Source organism: Eublepharis macularius, chromosome 4 (assembly GCF_028583425.1).
Source record: "Eublepharis macularius isolate TG4126 chromosome 4, MPM_Emac_v1.0, whole genome shotgun sequence".
Lineage (NCBI taxonomy): Eukaryota > Metazoa > Chordata > Lepidosauria > Squamata > Eublepharidae > Eublepharis > Eublepharis macularius.
Window position 1 is genome coordinate 166,097,538 of NC_072793.1, and position 9,054 is coordinate 166,106,591.

A 9,054-nucleotide genomic window follows, 5' to 3' on the forward strand; every position below is an offset into this window, starting at 1 on the left:
CGCATGCTCCCAGGACCGCACAATGATATCACTTTGGGTCAGCTGGAACAAGGGGGGAGTTTTTTAAAATTTGAATCACCCTAGGTGAAAATGGTCACATGGTTGGTGGCCCTGCCCCCTGATCTCCAGACAGTGGGGAGTTTAGAGCGGCGCGGAGGACAATCTAAACTCCCCTCTGTCCAGAGATCAGGGGCCGGGGCCGGGGCCACCAGCCATGTGTCCATTTTAAAGAGGTTCTGGATCTCCCTTCCACCGTGTTCCAGCTGGAAAAAAGCCCTGGATATAACTATATGTTCCAGTTCCCCCCACTGAAACGGTCATCTCAGGGCTTTTTTTCTGGGAAAAAGGTGGTGGAACTCAAGACCGCACAATGACATCACTTTGGGTCAGCTGGAACAAGGCGGGAGTTTTTTAAAGTTTAAATTGCACTCGGCAAAAATGGTCATATGGCCGGTGGCCCCGCCCCGATCTCCAGACAGAGGGGAGTTTAGATTGCCCTCCATGCCACTTGGCAGCGTGGAGGGCAATCTAAACTCCCCTCTGTCTGGAGAGCAGGGGGCGGGGCCACTGGCCATGTGACCATTTTTAAGAGGTGCCGGAACTCCATTCCACCACATTCCTGCTGAAAAAAAGCCCTGGGTCATCTGTCTCTTGGCTTTGCCTCCATCCTAGTAGGGGAGGGAGGCATGGAGGATCTAGGAACAAGTACTTTTCAGTTATGGCACCCAAATTCTGGAATGTCCTCTCCTTGAATGCATGAATTTACTGACCTTACAGTGCCTGAGGAATACTTACACCTCTGTTTTTATCTTCTCAATCTGCAGAACATAAATATTATTACCCTGCCTGCTCTAACAGCGCTGGTTTTAATCTGGATTTAAATTAAATTACGCCATTTTTAGTTGGACAAATGGTTTCTGGTTTCTAATTGCTTTCTGGTTTAAATTTTTCACTTGCTGCTATTGGTCATCTTCTGTATGTCTTGTAAACTTTTGATTTTTAATGACGTGTTGGTAGGATTTTAATTGCTTTGATGCATGCAAACTTCTCTGGCAACCAGTTTTTCTGGTTGAAAAAAGGGGTATAAATTTTGAAATATAATAAACCACAGAGTTAAAAAAGAATAAAGGAACTATGTAAAATTCATTTCTCATTTTCCCCTGAAATGAAGTTCTTTTATTAGCCAAGTTTGCAGGGGTGCCTTTCTATCTGCCTAATTGTCTGCGGGTATGGGTTTCCCAAAAAAGGGAACGTTGTGAATGGAACCAAGTTAGGCACACTTTTAAACAGGGCTTTTTTTCTGGGAAAAGAGGTGGTGGAACTAAGAGCCAAGCTACAAGTGATGCCTGACACAGGTTGGACACTTGTCAGCTTCCCTCAAGTTGTGATGGGAAATGTAGGCATCCTGGTCTTAGCTGTAATGGAGAGCCAAGCTGTAAAACCAGGACGCCTACATTTCCCATCAAAACTTGAGGGAAGCTGACAAGTGTCCAACCTGTGTCAGGCATCACTTGTAGCTTGGCTCTCAGTGGGTTGCCCTCGGAGAAAATGGTCACATGGCTGGTGGCCCTGCCCCTGATCTCCAGACAGAGGGGAGTTCTGGAGATCAGGGGGTGGGGCCACCAGCCATGTGACCATTTTCAAGAGGTTCTGGAACTCTGTTCCACTGCGTTCCAGCTGAAAAAAAGCCCTGCTTTTAAACATGTGGTGTGACAGCTTTCGTTGAAGGAACAAGGTTGTTTTAGAACAATAACAAAAACAACATTTGATTTATATACTGCCCTTCAGGACAACTTACACACTCAGAGCGGTTTACAAAGTATGTCATTATTATCCCCACAACAATCCCCCTGTGAGGTGGGTGGGGCTGAGAGAGCTCTGAGAGAGCTGTGACTGACACCCAGCTGGCTTCAAATGGAGGAGTGGGGAATCAAACCCGGCTCTTCAGATTAGAGTCCTGCCACTTGGCCACTACACCAAACTGTTTTTAGAACATTTTCCAGCTAAAAACATTCAGTGGGACCCCTTGACAGCGATTATGTTCCACACAACCCCTACCTGACCTAACCATCTCTGCCCTCCCAAGATTCTCAGGGCGGCTTTTTAAAGTTGTCAGCAGCCGTGTCACAGTCCCCGAGAAAAATCCAAAAGACCAGAATGCAATCCACAGATGCGACCTTTTATTAGGACCAACCAAATGACACACGACAATGTGCGAGCTTTTGCCTTCACCAGAATGCTCAGCTCAGGCTGGATGATACTAAAAATAAAATTAAAAACTTAAGCCATTTAAAAAGAGACAGGAAAATCCTTCAGGACATGAATGATGGTCAAGTCTGCATTGTATAGAGAATTGTTTCAAATGGTACGGGTTTAATGTTACACCCAGCTCTTCTGGACAAGAGGTAATAAATATTAAACTCCATAAGCAGTAACAAAGTCCAACAAATGTCTCTAATTTTTCTCTAAATCAGCAAGACTCAAAATCCCTTTTTGGAAGAAAGCACAGAAAACAATTGGCAATCATATTAACTTAGCAGATAAATTTAAGATTTTGCATGAGGTATTGATCACAGTTTCCCTTAATATGCTTAAATAATCCTGGGGAATAAGTTCCCTTTTTGCTACTACACTCGTGACACAAAAGGTGCTTCTATCTATTTAGTACATTTTTATTTTGCCTGTCTTCCAAGGAGCTAAGGACAGCATATAAAGTTCTGTTTTATTCTCATGCAACAATGAGAACAGAAGACATCCAGCAAGCTTTCGTGGCAGAGTGGAGATTTGAACCTGGGTCTCCCAGATCCTAGCCTGACACTCTAACCACTCCGCTATACTAGGTTAAAGAGGCTCAAAGGGCCAAAGGAAGACATTTATTTAATGAGTCTTGAAAGTAGGTAAGAACTCCAGATAAAAAGAAAACATTCATCCTCTATAATTTACGACACTAAGAATTAACAGATGCTAAAACAGTGGAAAGGGTTGCTGATTTTTCTTTTAAGCCTCATCCAGAGAGGAACATGGAGTTGCCAACTTCCATGGGAGGCCTAGGGATCTCCTGGAATTACAAGTGATCTCTAGACTACAGTGATCCGCTCCCACGGAGGAAATGGCAGCTTTGGAGGACAAGCTCTATGGCATTGCACCCCACTGATTTCCCTTCCCTCTCCCCTCCTTAGACTCCACCCACAAAATATTCAGTGATGATCCCACATCTTGTGGCAGAGAGTTCCACATGTTAATGTTGAAATTAGGTTGAACTAAATTTCAATTATATGGTTGGTAGGATTTGACTTTTACTGATACAGAATCTGAGACATCACGCTGTAAGGCTTTAGTTGGTTCTTAGCATAGCCCCAAACAAGTGTCGCTTCAGCTTTCCTCCTGTCTTTTCTCGAGTCACATCACTCAGGCAGTGGCAGCTCTGCCAAGTCTCAGGAAGGAAAAGGCCTTTCCCAGCACCTCATACCTGAGATCTGTTTAACTGAAGCTCGGACCTCCTGCCTGTAAAGCAAAGGCCCACCCACTGAGACAAGGCTCTTGCCTGACACAGGAGCAAGTGAAACTGCCTTATATTGAGTCACAACATGGGTTCATCTAGTTCAGTATTACCCGCTCTAACTGGTCGCAGCTGCTCTCTAAGGTCTCAGGAGGAGGTCCCTGAGACTCTTTTAATTGGATATGCCGAGGATTGAACCTGCAACCTCCTGTGTGTAACTGGTGCATACTATGAATAAACTATATCCCTTCCCTTGGTGACACAAAGATGAGGAGGGATCCATCTTTAAATGTTCAAAGCTGCCTTGGCCTACATGCTCACATGCCTCAGGCCTCCCGTAAGAATCAGTATCTCCTCCTTTCCCATGCCAGTAGACCTGTCTCTTCACCTTTGTCCTCCAATCAACCAGAGAGGAGGAAGGAGAGACTGTCCTCTCATGAGCCTATTTGATCTGAACTACGTGGCCTTTATCACTCTAGGAGTCAAGGGGTGAGAGGGAGAGAGAACCTCTATGTAGCGTTCTCCCTCTTCAGGACGTCTGTCTCCTCCAGCCGTATCCATCCCCTGTCTGTCCTTGGCACATCTGGATCCCATCATCTCCTGCACAGCTGCAGAAATCCATGGCTAGCATCTGCTTCCAATTGTGACATAACATGACTTCATTGTGCCGCATCCTCATGCCTGCTGAGTCATCGATGACGGCCGTCCCCACCTGAGTCATCCCACCGCTTCACGGCAGGCAGTCGCTTGGATGCAGGTCTAGTCGGGAGGATTTTGCATCCAGCACCAATGTGATTGCAGCCAGTGCCGATGTCTGGACCGGCACCGTACAGTTGCAAAACGGCGGTCTATACACAGCCCTCTCTGCTCCTTCGGTGGTGATGTTCGTGATTTGAAGAAACTATTTCCTGCTGCGTTGGTGGAAAGAATGCAAAAAATTTGGCAAGAAGACCATATGAAAAAAGTGAAACACCTTCCCCAAGAGTGATAGTTAAAACAAGACCCTCCAGACTTCTGCACATAGCACTGAATTAACAGGATATAGCGATGGTCACTAGCTTCAAAAGGGAATTAGACAAATTCATGGAGAATGAGTCCAAAGAGCGATTCACCATAAGAGATAAACAGAACCTCCATGTTCTGAGGCAGTATACCTCTGGATACAACTTTCTGGCTAGCAATGATAAGAGGAAGCTTTGGTCTCTATTCATTGTTTATACACTATCCACATGCATAGAGAGGGGCCACATTGAGTATCTACCATATGAAGGCTTCTTAAAGATGCCTCTCTGTGTGGCAGTTTTCAAAACCATTCTGAAATCTTGGAAACCAGAGCCTTCTCTAGGATGCCCTCTTCCTTTTGGAACATCTTGGCCAGAGAGATCTGCCAAGTTGGATTGGCAGCTTTTGAACCAGCTCGACACTGTCCTTTTAATACTGGTTTCATTGCAACATTTAACCCTTCGTTTAGTGTTATGCAGAGCTTCCTCAGAGCCAAGCTACAAGTGACGCCTGACACAGGTTGGACACTTGTCAGCTTCCCTCACGTTTTGATGGGAAATGTTGGCATCCTGGTCTTGCAGCTGTAATGGAGAGCCAAGCTGTAAAACCAGGACGCCTACATTTCCCACCAAAACTTGAGGGAAGCTGACAAGTCTCCAACCTGTGTCAGGCGTCACTTGTAGCTTGGCTCTCAGTTCATTCCGACCTGTCAAAGGGACAGGAGCAAGATAGGCTGTTTTGCATAGCCCTGCAGAGAGGTGTTTTCAGTTCCCTTTGACTGAAAGGAGAGAAAACCTTTCTCTGGAGCTTTCCCAAATTGCTCCTTAATTTGAATTTTTTTAAGTCGTTGCTGTTCTGCTCTGATTCATTTGTTTCTGGGATTTTAATTCATTTTAGAGCATTCCCTTCCCTCATCCCAATTGCATTAATGTCCTACTAGCCCAGGCTAGGCCGATCTTGTCAGAACTTGGAAGCTAAGCCATGGTCAGCACTTGGATGGGAGATCACCAAGGAAGACAAGGCAAACCACCTCTGCTCCTCACTTGTCTTGAAAAGCCCATGAGGTAGAACTTCATGGGGGTCACCATGAGCTGGTTGCAACACACACTTCACAAAATATATTCTCCTTGAGTTCAGATTTCCATCAAAAGGGGGATAATTAATTTGGACAAAACCCAGTTAAGCCTGGAGAGTGTCATGGCCACGCTAAGAAGTCTGTGTGTGGCCTTGCTTGGAATCGGGCCTGAGGTAACTTCTGTGTCGCGTTGCTGAGGGGAGACTTGGAAATGGAAATCTAGAAAGCAGCAAACTGGCTATCCAAGCAAGGCCTAGCTCCCTATATGTGTACCTGGCTTGGACCTTCTGGAAGCCTCAGATTGCCTGTGTAATCAGAAGAGCGGCTTTCCTGACAAGCCTGAGGCCTAACCACATATATCTCAACAGGCTATGAGTTACTTCCCTCGAGATCCCGGGTTCTAGGCGTGCCCAGTGTCTCCTCACTGTCAAAGGAACGCAAGCGTGATGCTGAAGAAGCCACATCATTCCATGATCAAAAGGAACGATGAAAAAGTTGCCCTGTTCTATCTCATCTGTCCTCTTGGGGTTTCTATTTCCATGTCCTGTTTGAATGTTTAAAGGAGGGAAAGGAAAGAAGGAAGGCAACAGCAATTAGGAATTCGGAACACAGGCCAACAATGAAACACATTTATTTCATTATTCCTCCCAGAAACTTAGGGACAACAGATGTGGTGGCTATCTCATTTCATCTTCACAACAGCCCTGTGTGGTGGGTTGCACTGCAAACTAGGGTTGCCAGCCTCCAGGTAGTGGCTGGAGATTTCCCGGAATTACAACTGGTCTCCAGGCTACAGAGATCAGTTCCCCTGGAGAAAATGGCTGTTTTGAAGGGTGAACTCTATGGAATTACGCCATGCCAAGGTCTTTTCCCTCCCCCAACTCCACTTTCTCCAGGTTTCTCGAGGTTTCACCCCCCAGATCTCCAGGAATTTCCCAACTTGGAGCTGGCAACCCTACTGCAAACCCCTCCCATCATTGCAGTCCTCACCTGGGGGGTGCGAGCTGTGATTGTGGCATTTCTGCTTGTTACATAACTACCACAGGTAAGGTTGCCAATCTCCAGGTGGAGCCTGGTGTTCTCCCAGGATTACAATTATGCCTCAAACTACAGAGATCAGTTTCCTTGGAGGAAATGGCAGCTTCAAAAGGCAGACTATATGGACTCACATACCCTCCTCATCCACCAGTTTCCCAAGCTCCACCCCCAAATATCCAGAAACAAGTAGGGGGAATATAACCTCTTAGAGCCAAAACACACGTTAAGAAAAACCTAGGTTCAGCACGTGTTCTCTTACCTCAAGGTTTGCTGGGATCTGTAGGCGTCCTGGAAGCTTAAAGTTTAGCATTTACAGAGCAGCAAAAAGGGAAAGGGAAATACAGGCGCCTGTATTTTAAGCTTTAAGCTTCCAGGACGCCTTTAAGCTTCCAGGACGCTTGCAGATCCTTTAAGCTTCCAGGACTTTAAGCTTCCAGGACCCCTACAGATCTTTAAGCTTCCAGGACGCCTACTTTAAGCTTCCAGGACTCCTACAGATCCCGGCAAACCTTGAGGTAAGAGAACACGTGCTGAACCTAGGTTTTTCTTAACGTGTGTTTTGGCTCTTAGTCATAGGTATGGGCAGGGCTTTTTTTCTGGGAAAAGAGGTGGTGGAACTCAGTGGGCTGCTCTCAGAGAAAATGGTCACATGGCTGGTGGCTCCGCCCCTTGATCTCCAGACAGAGGGGAGTTGAGATTGCTCGCGGAGGGCGATCTAAACTCCCCTCTGTCTGGAGATCAGGGGGCGGGGCCACCAGCCATGTGACCATTTTCAAGAGGTTCCGAAACTCCGTTCCACCACGTTCCAGCTGAAAAAAAGCCCTGGGTATGGGAAATGTAACCTCAGGCCCCCCTACCCAGCTGTCTTCCACAGTCATCATGACCAGAAACCGGTGTGATTTGAAATGGCAGCTGACATGCTGTGGATCCTGCATTCATTTTCACAGGGGAAGAATTTTGCCTGCAGAATGTCTCGGCTTCCATCTCTAACACCTCTACCTAGACAGCAGGTGGCGGATGAACGGAGACAACCCTGGTCTCTGGGGCAGGGGAGCAATGCCCTAGGGCAGGTTCCTGTGATGGAGCTCCTGCTTTGCATGTAAAGGAGCCCAGGTTCACCTCTTGGCTTTCCCATTGAAAAGGACCTGGGGAGTTAAAAGGGGCCTTTCTCTTTTTGAGACACTGCAGAATTGTTGCTTGTTAGAACAGGCAGCTACTGAGCTAGAGGGAATAAAAGTCTGACCGGGGCTAAGGCAGGGCCCTGCATTCATAAACAGTAACCTTGAAGAGGGCATTTATGAAAAAGAAATTAGAACTGTAGTTGAATTAACAGCTCAGGAGGGCATCTTTTTAATGGAATAGCATTTAATCTGCTGCTGTGATTAATGCAGGTATCGCTTGCTTTCAAGGCATTGTCTTTAGCTTGTAATCCTCCACTCTCTGTATTGATGATAGTATGCCTTGCCATAGATAGTTTGTCGTTGGTACTTGTTCCCTACTTCTGTAATCCAATGGCATTGTTCATTGGTTGTGCTACGTTGTCTGATTGTAGTGTTTTATACCCTTGAGTCCCGCAAGAAAGGTGGACTGTAAATAAATAATTTTTTAAAAAATTAAAAATGCATTCACATGTACTCCATTTCTATACCTGCCAAATTTCAGAGATATCTAGTATACAGAACCCCCAAACAAACATCTAGCTGTAGCTATTTTTTTCCCCAAATCCCCTAATTGGAACATGCTGAGGTCAACACCATTTATGGCCCAAGCCTACCCATGTTTACTGGGAAATAAGTCACATTGCACTCAAGAGGGCTTACTCCCTTGTAAGTCCACAGTGACTTAGTCCTGGGGTGCTAGCCAATTGCTTTCCTATAGAGGCATCTGCACCTTTGACAGATATGACAGGCAGAAATCCCACTGGCATAGTTTTTGCCCTGCATAGTGGAACTGCAAAAATGGGAGCTACATTTGCTTGTGACCCAGCCAACCTCACAGGGTGGTTGTGATCATGAGATAGGATAATTCCCCCGCCCCCCACACATGGACACCCTTTGGCCACCCCCGAACTCCTTGGAGGATGAGTGAAATAAAAGAGTGCATTCCAAGGGCTGCGTGTCTTCTCCTTTCCAAAAAATGTGGAAACTGCTTTCCAAAAACAGCCGGTCAGTTTGCATTTGTCAGTGTCAGGTTTTCAAGCTTGCGCAGTCCACATCAATTACCCGCTAATTGAGATAACAAGCTTGTTTATGGAAAACACAGGGCTGTTCTTGATTTGTGCGCTCAGTGGACTCTCAGCTCTGGCCAGTGTGTGTTTTGCTGCCTTTTGTGGGTCTAGCGTCAAGGTCTTTGCCTTAGTGAAAAACACACATGATTTAGAGGGCTGCGAAAAACCAACACCCTTTATCTCTGTCTCAATTCCTCCTCTTGCATCCCAAGG